At 46.7% G+C, this 12,163-nt stretch overlaps 2 long non-coding RNA genes across 2 annotated transcripts in view; one reads left to right on the top strand and one right to left on the bottom strand.

The window, feature by feature from the left end:
* The window catches only part of LOC140216761 (uncharacterized), a 275,100-nt gene that overhangs the window by 10,402 nt on the left and 252,535 nt on the right, over positions 1 to 12,163 (bottom strand). The window lies entirely within an intron of this gene.
* On the top strand, positions 10,974 to 11,419 carry LOC129386476 (uncharacterized). The gene is made up of 2 exons (XR_008613851.1): positions 10,974 to 11,055; positions 11,138 to 11,419. It is a non-coding gene; the product is annotated as an uncharacterized lncRNA (long non-coding RNA).

A 12,163-nucleotide genomic window follows, 5' to 3' on the forward strand; every position in this document is an offset into this window, starting at 1 on the left:
GTCGTATTCTCAGGCGACAGAATAGGACATCTGTTCGCCGTGATTTTGTTACGGGGGGCCAAGAACCTAACTGTGGTTTTATCACGTGCAGTTTGTTATTTACTTCTGCGTCCCACATACGTTGCCAGTGGTTTCGCAGTTTTCTTCTTAAGAAAGGTTTCAGATCTGTGACAGGGACCGAAGCAGTAGGACTAACTGCATGCAATGAAATGGATGTGGCCATCTGGTCCGCTAGAACGTTACCCTCAATGCCCCTATGTCCGGGCACCCAGCATATAATGACATGCTGGTTAGACATATACGCTCTACAGAGAATGGAATAGAGCTCAGTTATTACGGGGTTTCTGTGTTTACAGTGTGACTTCAAGGCTTTTACGACACTTAGGGAGTCTGTAAATAAAATTGTCTTTTGAATATTTGATTTTCTGATATGTTTCACAGCCAACAATAGTGCATGCGCCTCAGCCGTAAATATACTTGTTTCAGGGTGCAGTACACCGGATTCCGAGAAGGATGGACCAATGGCTGCGTAGGACACCCCGGCATGCGACTTAGAAGCGTCTGTGTAAAACTCTGCGCACGAGTACTTGTGCTGGAGCTCCAAGAAATGCATTTTGATATGTGGCTCTGGCGCATGTTTAGTAACCTCTATAAAGGATGTGTCACACTCTATCAGCTGCCACTCCCAGGGTGGTACTAGCTTAGCTGGAGGCATTAAGCGTTGCTCGAGAACTGGGACATCCATTTCCGTGCAAAGTTCTCTTGCACGCAGTGAGAAAGGAAGTCTAATAGAGGGTCTGTTATGAAAAAGTGTTTCACACGTCAAGTCGTTAGCGGTTGTGAAACACGGATGTTCCTTATTAGAGCGAACCTTGAGAAAATATGTTAAGCTGATGTTTGTTCTTTGAAGATGGAGTGGCCACTCATCTGACTCTACATATAGGCTTTCTACAGGGCTTGTCCTAAATGCGCCAGTGGCCAAACGGATACCCAGATGGTGAACGGGGTCTAACATCTTAAGTGCGCTCGGTGCGGCAGAGTGATATGCTACGGCACCATAATCTAACCGTGATCGAACAAGGCTCTTGTAAATATTCAACAAACACTGTCTGTCGCTACCCCACGTTGTGTGGGATAGGATTTTAAGTAAGTTCATTGTTCTAAGACATTTTTCTTTCAGATGTTTTATGTGCGGAATGAAATTAAGCCTGGAGTCAAGTATAACACCAAGAAATTTGTGATCTTTGTTTACAGGAATTTGTTGTCCGCCCAGTTCTACACAAGGATCTGGGACCAGGCCTCTCTTTCTTGTGAAGAGAACACAAGAACTTTTGTGGGGGTTGACTTTGAATCCGTTTTGGTCTGCCCACTTAGAAACCTTGTTCAAGCCTTGCTGTACCTGTCTTTCGCATACTGTGAGGTTGCAGGATTTGAAGCCTATTTGTATATCGTCTACGTATACGGAATAAAAAATGGCAGGTGGTAGTGAAGCACGTAGGGTGTTCATCTTAACGATAAAGAGAGTGCAGCTGAGCACGCCTCCCTGGGGTACACCAGTTTCCTGGGTAAAGGGACGTGACAGTGCATTGCCAACTTTTACACGGAAGGTACGATTGGACAAATAGCTTTCAATTATTTTCAACATATTTCCACAGATGCCCATTCCCGACAAATCTCGCAGGATCCCGTAACGCCATGTTGTATCATATGCCTTCTCCATATCAAGGAATATGGAGAGGAAGTACTGTTTGTGTACAAAGGCATCGCGAATATATCCTTGAATGCGCACAAGATGATCTGTTGTTGACCGCCCTTCTCGGAATCCACACTGATAAGGATCGAGCATTTTGTTGAGCTCAAGGAAATGTATAAGTCTGCGATTTATCATTTTTTCAAAAAGCTTACACAGACAATTAGTTAGAGCTATCGGACGGTAACTTGCCGCCAAGGAGGGGTCTTTCCCGTGCTTCAGAACAGGAACCACAGTCGCTTCCTTCCATGTCGATGGGAGGTATCCGGAAGCCCAAATAGCGTTGAATAGTGTAAGTAGTGTAACTTGTGTGTCAGTATGTAGGTTTCTAATCATGTCATACATGACTCTGTCAGGTCCCGGTGCAGTGCTTTTGCATGTGTTCAAGGCAGCGTTCAACTCGGCAGTACTGAAAGGCCAGTTATACGGTTCATTCTGCCTGGATTTTCGAATGATTGACTTACGTTCTATTATTTCTTTATGTTTAAGAAAGGACTGGGAATAATTGATTGAGCTTGACACACGTTCAAAGTGCTCCCCAAGTGAATCTGCCTGGTCTTGCAGGGTTTCGCCTTGCGTGTTTACCAAAGGGAGGGAGTATGTTTGTCGCCCTCTTATCCTACTAACCCTGTTCCAGACTTTTGCCTCATCTGTATACGAGTTGATACCTGATAAAAATTTCTGCCAGCTCTCTCTTCTGGCCTGTCGACGGGTTCGCCTGCCTTGGGATTTTACTTTTTTAAAGTTTATGAGATTCTCCGCAGTGGGGGAGGCGCGTAGCAACCCCCACGCTTTGTTTTGTTTCTTACGAGCGATCCTACAATCCTCGTTCCACCACGGCACGCGCCGTTTACACCCCAAGCCATTTACTTGTGATATGCATTTAGATGCGGCATCTATTATGAAGGCTGTAAAATATTCCACAGCAGCATCAATTCCTAACGAGGACATGTCATCCCATGAAATACTGCTGAGAGTTCGGAATTTCTCCCAGTCAGCTGTATCAATCTTCCACTTAGGAGCCTGTGGTGTTTATTCGTTCTTTTTAGGTGTTCGTAGCAGTATGGGGAAGTGGTCGCTTCCGTAAGGATTGTTTGTAACTTCCCATTCGAGTTCAGGCAGTAGTGACGGGGAGACTAGGCTAAGATCTATTGAAGAAAAGGATTTGTTGGCAAGACAGTAATATGTGGGTTCTTTCTTATTCAGAATGCACGCACCAGAAGAGAAAAGGAATTGTTCAACAAGTCGTCCTCGCGCATCTATACGAGGGTCGCCCCACAGGTAATTGTGTGCATTAAAATCGCCAAGAACAACATAAGGCTCTGGCAATTCATCCATGAAGGACTGAAATTCGTGTTTAGTTAATTTGTAATGTGGGGGTATATAAAGCGAGCAGATAGTGATGAGTTTGTTTAGCAGAACAACTCGCACCGCCACTGCTTCAAGGGGCGTTTGTAGCTGTAAGGGCTGACAGGCTATACTTTTATGAGTGACAATCGCAACACCACCCGATGATGCGACGGCATCATCGCGATCTTTGCGAAACGTAACATACGTTCGGAGAAAGTTTGTGTTTTTAGATTTTAAGTGTGTTTCCTGTAAACACAGCACTTTTGGATTCTATTTGTGGATTAGTTCTTGCAAATCATCAAGGTTTCTAAGGAGACCTCTGACGTTCCATTGTATGATTTGTGTATCCATATTTAATGTAAATTAGTGCTGTGTGTACGGAAACGGAAAGATGCCTTAGATTACAGAGCCCTTTCGAGGCCCTGTAATAGGTGTTTTGTTCTTTTTGAAGCGTTCGAGTGATTCTCGACGCTCCTTAGGCGCCTGGTGCGCCTTGAGGATAGGTGTGGTGTCCATTGCCTCTTGTGAGGCGCCGGACACGTGCTCTTGCGAGCGGGAAGTTTTCAGAGGGAGTCCCGCCTTGGAGGGCAAGACCCCTGCGCCCACCAGCCCGGAGGTCGATGGGGCTCCCAGAGGGATTTGGCTGCGCTGGCCGTTGCCAGCGCTGGAAGGGGCCTCGGAGGCTGGGGCAGCCTCGGCTGCGCCCACCTTTGGTGTCGGTGGCCCCGTCTGCTGGGTAGACGGAGCAGCGCTAGCTGCAACCGCCGCGGGGACAGATGGCGTAACTGCCGACTCACGGCTTGTGGGTCGGACAGCCGCCGGAGGCCGTTGTGACGCTGCCCCCTGACGCGCCACTTCGGCAAAGCTGGCCTTAGGAAGGTATGTTACCCGCCTGCGTGCCTCCTTGAATGAGATATTCTCTTTTACTTTGATTGTTACTATTTCTTTTTCTTTCTTCCAAGACGGGCATGACCGCGAGTATGCGGCATGCTCGCCATCACAATTTACACAGTGGAAAGAATTCTCACAGGCTTCAGAGGAGTGTTCATGCGCGCTGCATTTTGCACAAGTTTGGCGGCCTCGGCAGCTCTGCGAACTGTGGCCAAAACGCTGGCACTTGAAACATCGGAGGGGATTTGGCACGTACGGTCTTACACGGAGCTTGATGTACCCGGCCTCGATTGACTCGGGCAGGACACTTGAATTGAATGTCAGTATTAGGTGTTTGGTCGCAAGTTCTTTACCATCTCGCTTCATCTTAATTCTTTTGACATTTATAACATTTTGTTCACTGAAACCTTCCAAGAGCTCGGCCTCAGTGAGCTCCAGCAAATCATCGTCCGAGACAACGCCGCGGGAGGTATTTATTGTGCGGTGTGGGGTTACTACTACTTGGGTCTCCCCAAATGATACTAGCTGTGGCAGCTTCTCAAATTGCTTCTGGTCGCGGAGCTCCAAGAGGAGGTCACCGCTAGCCATCCTCGACACCTTATATCCTGGGCCAAAAACTTCGGTAAGAGACTTTGATACAAGGAACGGGGAGATTGTTCGTACTTGTTTAGCTGGTTTTTCTGCGTGGATGACATGAAAACGAGGAAAATTTCGGACTTGGCGTCCGAAAAACTGAAAGACCTCTTCGGTGCGCCCTCGTTTCTGAGGGCGATCAGGGAGTTTAGGAAAAGCATTTTCCATAAGTAATGTTGGGTTTTTGGCCGCGATGCCGGCCACCCACCATGGAGCCCTACAAGGGGACGTGACAGAAGTTCCTGCAAGGGAAACCCTGCCAACGCCAGCCGTACATCGCTGCTATAACCAAATACAGCATAACCAAGGCTGGCTAGCTACACAAGGTTAACCCTTGCCGCCGGGAAACTAGGAAGTGAGGAGAAGTGATGAGAAGACAGGAAAGATGTAAAAGGGGGAGAGAGAAAGACGAAGATTGGAGAGGAGGACAGGAAAAAGCGACTGCCGATTTCCCCCGGGTGGGTCAGTCCGGGGGTGCCGTCTACGTGAAGCCGAGGCCAAAGGGGTGTGTTGCCGCCGCCGAGGGGCCGTAAAGGTCCAAACACCCGGCATTGGCTCAACCCCCAGGATCCCCTTTTCCCCGGACACGTCTAAGCCGCGCACGGCTACACGCGGGAGGGTCCAACCCTCGTGTGCTCGGGTCCGTGGTGTCGCAACACACCAAACGCCTGCTGACGCAGACGCCCCTGCGGGGTTTAAGCATGCTGATGTATTCACCAGATTAGTTGTGGAAGTAGCCCACATTGAGCGAAAGGGCACGGGCACCTAGATAGCTCGATACGGTAACAGATGCCCTGTATACATGTGGCCCGGTTGTGCGTTCGTCGATTGGCCATGTGATCGCTTGTGTCACGTATACACCTGATGTGTGTTTCAGTAAACGTAGTTGTGAGTCAGCGGTCGTCCTCTGTCCTTTCGCTCTGTCGTTGTCTTGTTTGCGCTGTTCCCATTATGAAAGAAACGTTAGTTTGTCTACGCGCAGAATTCTTGAAGCCCTCATGACCCAGGAAGTGGCTGTTCACTATAGTTGGCTTGGACATAAAGGAAAGAAGTTCTTGTTGCTGAGAAGTGTGACCTGATATATAGTCAGTACACATGCTTGATTATGCAATTCAATTTTCAGTTCGCTTTCAAGTGTTACCTGGTAGACACTGTATCCTATTTATACACTACTGCACTTATGTCAGTTACCACAAACATCTTTTTTCAGTATCCTGTTTCTGTCTTTCGGCAAGTTTCTTCCCCTTCACCCTGCAGGGAAATGTACTCATAGCGTTAAACTCCGTACATAATATGTAGCTTTTAGCAGGCTGTTGTGGTGCGCCATAATAGTTTTCTAAGGCCCTTCAACGTCATGCACCATTGCGGAGTACTTCTGCTATTATAATAATTTTTTAATTTTGTCTCGACAATAACTCTGTGTACACATTGCCTGAATACCAAACAAGCTCACATTGAAGAAAGCGCATGTACGATTGAGCTACTTTTTGTGAAGCAACACATAGGTGCATCATGCGTAACATAAATTGAACAAGTGCTACCTGTTGGCCGATAAAATAATCAGGAGGGCTACATTGGGTGCACAGAACTCCAAAGGACATGTGCGGTTTCTAGCTGCATGTCTGAAACATGCGAGCTGTGAAGTTTGATTCTTTCGCCACTCTTAAGCCAACACTATTTGCTCTTGCTATTTAAAATAGTTCATCACTGGCTTGCTCATCAACCTCTGCCTGCCATCGTGGCCAGATAAATAACATAAATGAATTAAATGTATATCCTGGAATCATTTTATTGAGAGCTAATATACAGCATTAAATTATGTAAACTAAACTGCAACCCACTCTTTTTTGTTAGACTTTGTTATAACTCTGCTCTGTATTAAATCACGACTGACTGTCAATATATGTACAGAGCATCTCGTTATTGTTGCAGAAAGTGTTAAGTGCACATTTGAAACTGTATTATTAGTATTATTAGTAGTATTAAATTTAGGTTTGCACGTAATAACATTTACCTATTAAATATACTTCAAAGGTTTTCCTGTAGCTGTCTGATAGGTGCTTAAAATTGCAATCAGAAACATGATCATATTTGGACAGTTTAACATTTAGTGGAATAAGCATACAGGCTACAGGTTTTTTTTTACGCTGGTACTGTTCTGTTTGCATGAAGTGTCCACTGGCCGTATTTACTCGAGGAGAAGGTGAGGTATTTTTTCTGAAATCATCAGCCTAGAAGTTACCGCGTACCTTATATGCGACGCTGATACATTCAGTGACTTTTTCAATACGGCGGTAGCAGTGCCACATCTCTGGTGATCCTGATTTTAGACAGCAGTGAGAGTTGTAGCAACTAACCTTTGGCAGGTGAGCCAGTATAGTATTCCGTGCGTACATTCCATACTGAGTATTTGAAAATGAAATTTTACAATAAAGATGAAGCGTGGGTTAACGTGAATTTTTCCTTGAAATGTGGCTTCTGTGGCAGCACGCGCAGCCCTGTTAGGATACAACACCATAAGGCAACATTCGCATATAATCCCAAACGGTCATTCGGTTTATTTTGCAAACATCCACCGGCGGCACCTCGGGAGTAAGATGTGGTGCTGTGCCTTTCGCTATTTCTAGTGAATACCGACGGGTCTCAATAATTCGTTAGCTACTGTATATCACCTTGATGATGATGATATGTAGTGTTTAATGGCGCAAGGGCCAGGTGTGGCCAAAGAGCGCCATGACAAGTGGTGATGTTGACGATGTATTATGGAGATGTGAGATGGTTTCTGTGTTTACAGTGTGACTTCAAGGCTTTCACTACGCTTAGGGAGTCTGTAAATAAAATAGTTTTTTGAATATTTGATTTTCTGATATGTTTCACAGCCGACAATAGAGCATGGGCCTCAGCCGTAAATATACTTGTTTCAGGGTGCAGTACACCGGATTCCGAGAAGGATGGACCAATGGCTGCGTAGGACACCCCGGCATGCGACTTAGAAGCGTCTGTGTAAAACTCTGTGCACGAGTACTTGTACTGGAGCTCCAAGAAATGCATTTTGATATGTGTCTCTGACGCATGTTTAGTGACCTCTACAAACGATGTGTCACACTCTATCAGCTGCCACTCCCAGGGCGGTACTAGCTTAGCTGGAGGCATTACGCGTTGTTCGAGAATTGGGACATCCATTTCCTTGCTAAGTTCTCTTGCACGCAGTGAGAAAGGAAGTCTCATAGAGGGTCTGTTATTAAAAAGTGTTTCACACGTGAAGTCGTTAATGGTTGTGAAACATGGATGTTCCTTATTAGAGCGAACCTTGAGAAAATAGGTTAAGCTCATGTTAGTTCGCTGAAGATGGAGTGGCCACTCATCCGACTCTACATATAAACTTTCAACAGGGCTTGTCCTAAATGCGCCAGTGGCCAGACGGATACCCAGATGGTGTACGGGATCTAACATCTTAAGCGCGCTCGGTGCGGCAGAGTGGTATACTACGGCACCATAATCTAACCGTGATCGAACTAGGCTCCTGTAAATATTCAATAAACACTGTCTGTCGCTACCCCACGTTGTGTGGGATAGTATTTTAAGTAAGTTCATTGTTCTAAGACATTTTTCTTTAAGATGTTTTACGCGGGGAATGAAAGTGAGCCTAGAGTCAAGAATAACACCTAGGAATTTGTGTTCTTTGTTGACAGGAATTTGTTGTCCGCCCAGTTCTACACAAGGATCGGGGACCAGGCCTCTCTTTCTTGTGAAGAGAACACAAGAACTTTTGTGGGGGTTGACCTTAAATCCGTTTTGGTCTGCCAATTTGGACACTTTGTTTAATCCCTGCTGTACCTGTCTTTCGCATACTGTGAGGTTGCAGGATTTGAAGCCTATTTGTATATCGTCTACGTATACAGAATAAAAAATGGCAGGTGGTAGTGAAGAACGTAGTTTGTTCATCTTAACAATAAAGAGAGTGCAGCTGAGCACGCCTCCCTGGGGTACACCAGTTTCCTGGGTAAAGGGACGTGACAGTGCATTGCCGACTTTTACACGGAAGGTACGATTGGACAAATAGCTTTCAATTAGTTTCAACATATTTCCACAGATGCCCATTCCCGACAAATCTCGCAAGATCCCGTAGCGCCATGTTGTATCATATGCCTTCTCCATATCAAGGAATATGGAGAGGAAATACTGTTTGTGTACAAAGGCATCGCGAATATATCCTTCAATGCGCACAAGATGATCTGTTGTTGACCGCCCTTGTCTGAAGCCACACTGATAGGGATCGAGTATATTGTTGAATTCAAGGACGTGTATGAGTCTGTGATTAATCATTTTTTCGAAGAGCTTACACAAACAATTTGTAAGAGCTATTGGACGATAACTTGCTGTCAAGGAGGGGTCTTTTCCTTGCTTCAGGACAGGAACGACAATCGCCTCTTTCCATGTAGATGGGAGGTATCCCGTAGCTAAAATAGTGTTGTAGAGTGTGAGTAGTGTAACTTGTGTGTCAGCATGTAAGTTTCTGATCATATCATACATGACTCTGTCAGGTCCCGGTGCAGTGTTTTTGCATGTGTTCAACGCAGCTCTCAACTCGGCAATACTGAAAGGCCGGTTATAGGGTTCATTCTGCCTGGAGTTTCTAATTATTGGCTTACATTCTTCTATTTGTTTATATTTGAGAAAGGACTGAGAATAATGGGTTGAGCTCGAGACGCCCTCAAAGTGCTCCCCAAGTGAGTCTGCCTGACCTTGCAGGGTATCGCCTCGTGTGTTTACCAGAGGGAGTGATTGTGCTTGTCGCCCTATTATCCTAATAACCCTGCTCCAGACTTTGGCCTCATCTGTGTACGAGTTGATGCCCGATAAAAACTTCTGCCAGCTTTCTCTTCTGGCCTGTCGGCGGGTTCGCCTGCCTTCGGATTTTACTTTTTTAAAGTGGATAAGATTTTCTGCAGTGGGAGAAGCGCGTAGCAAACCCCACGCTTTATTCTGTTTTTTACGTGCGATCCTACAATCGTCGGTCCACCACGGGACACGCCGTTTGCAGGACAGGCCATTTACTTGTGATATGCATTTAGATGCGGCATCTATTATAAAGGCTGTAAAATACTCCACAGCTGCATCAATTTCTAACGAAGAGATGTCATGCCATGAGATACCAGTAAGAGTTCGAAATTTGTCCCAATCAGCTGTCTCAATCTTCCACCGAGGTGCCTGTGGTGGATATTCGTTTTCTTGAGGTGTTCGTATTAGTATGGGGAAGTGATCGCTTCCGTAAAGGTTCTTTGTAACTTCCCATTCGAGTTCGGGCAGAATAGAAGGAGAGACTATGCTGAGATCGATTGAAGAAAAGGTTCTGTTTGCTAGAGAGTAATATGTGGGTTCCTTCTTATTCAGAAGGCACGCACCACAAGAAAAAAGGAACTGTTCAACAAGACGACCTCGCGCATCAATACGAGAGTCGCCCCACAGGGAGCTGTGCGCATTGAAATCGCCAAGGACAAGATAAGGTTCTGGCAATTCGTCTATAAATGACTGAAATTCATGTTTGTTTAATTTGAAGTGTGGGGGTACATAGAGCGAGCAAATGGTGACGAGTTTACTTAGAAGAACAGCTCGTACCGCCACTGCTTCAAGGGGCGTTTGTAGCTGTAAACGCTGACAGGAAATATTTTTGTGAACCAAAATGGCAACACCGCCTGATGATACGACAGCATCATCGCGATCTTTGCGAAACGTGACATACGGTCGGAGAAAGTTTGTGTGTTGTGGTTTTAAGTGTGTTTCCTGTAGACACAGCACTTTTGGATTGTGTTTTTGGATAAGCTCTTGCACGTCATCAAGGTTCCTGAGAAGTCCTCTGACGTTCCATTGAATTATTGGTGTATCCATATTGGTAATAAATAAGTGCTGTGTATACGGAAACACAAGTATTAAAGAGATTTCAGAGCTTAGGTTCCAGAGCTCTTTCGAGGCCCTGTAACCGGGGTTTTACTCTTTTTGAAGCGTTCGAGGGAACCTCGCCGCTCCTTAGGCGCTTGGTGCGCCTTGAGGATAGGTGTGGTGTCCATTGCCTCTTGTGAGGCGCCGGACACGTGCTCTTGCGAGCGAGAAGGTTCCCGGGAAAGTCTCGCCTTGGAGGGCAAGACCCCTGCGCCCACCAGCCCGGAGGTCGATGGGGCTCCCTGAGGGATTTGGCTGCGCCGGCTGTTGCCAGCGCTGGAAGGGGCCGGGGAGGTTGGGGCAGCCTCGGCTGCGCCCACCATCGGGGTCGGTGGCCCCGTCTGCTGGGTTGACGGAGCAGCGCTAGCTGCCACCGCCGCGTGGGCAGATGGCGTGACTGCCGACTAACTGGTTGTGGGTCGGACAGCCGCTGGAGGCCGTTGTGACGCTGCCCCCTGACGCGCCACATCGGCAAATGTTTTCTTGGGCAGGTAAGATACCCGCCTGCGTGCTTCTTTGAAACTTATATTTTCTTTTACTTTAACTGTTACTATATCCTTTTCTTTTTTCCAGGATGGGCACGACCGCGAGTACGCGGCGTGCTCCCCATCACAGTTTACACAGTGGAGAGCATTCTCACAAGCTTCAGAGGTGTGTTCGTGGGCACTGCACTTCGCACATGTTTGGCGGCCTCGGCAGCTCTGCGAACTGTGACCAAAGCGCTGGCATTTGAAACATCGGAGTGGATTGGGCACGTATGGCCTGACACGGAGCTTGATGTACCCGGCCTCGATTGACTCGGGCAGGACACTTGAACCAAATGTGATTATTAGGTGCTTGGTTTGTATCTCTTTACCATCTCGCCTCATCTTTATTCTTTTGACATTGATAACATTTTGCTCGCTGAAGCCCTCCAAGAGTTCAGCCTCAGTGAGCTCCAGCAAGTCATCGTCTGACACAACGCCGCGGGTGGTGTTCATTGTACGGTGTGGGGTTACTGTTATGGGGGTCTCTCCAAATGACACTAGTTGCGGTAGTTTTTCATATTGTTTTACATCGCGGAGCTCCAAGAGGAGGTCGCCGCTTGCCATCCTCGACACCTTATAGCCTGGGCCAAAAAAATCAGTCAGGGACTTTGAAACAAGGAATGGTGAAATGGTTCGCACTGCTTTGTTTGACTTTTCAGAATGAATAACATGAAAGCGGGGAAAATTCTGTATTTGGTGTCCGAAAAACTGGAATAAATCTTCGGTGCGCCCCCGTTTCTGAGGGCGATCAGGAAGTTTAGGGAAAGGAGTTTCCATGAGAATGTATAAAAATTCGGCAACAGCGCCGACCACCCACTACGGAGCCAAACGAGGGGACGCGGCAGAGCTTGCATGCAAGTCTGCACGACGCCAGTCGTACGCCGCCACTATAACCAAATATGGTGTACCCAAGGTTGGATAGCCACACAAGGTTAACCCTTGCCGCCAAGAAGAAGGAAGTAAATAGAAAAGAGAAGAAGACAGGAAAGGTGGAATGTAAGGGAAAGACGAAGGTTGTGGGAAGAGAGAGACAGGAAAAGGCGACTGCCTATTTCCTCCAGGTGGGTCAGTC

Source organism: Dermacentor andersoni, chromosome 3 (assembly GCF_023375885.2).
Source record: "Dermacentor andersoni chromosome 3, qqDerAnde1_hic_scaffold, whole genome shotgun sequence".
Taxonomy (NCBI): Eukaryota; Metazoa; Arthropoda; class Arachnida; order Ixodida; family Ixodidae; genus Dermacentor; species Dermacentor andersoni.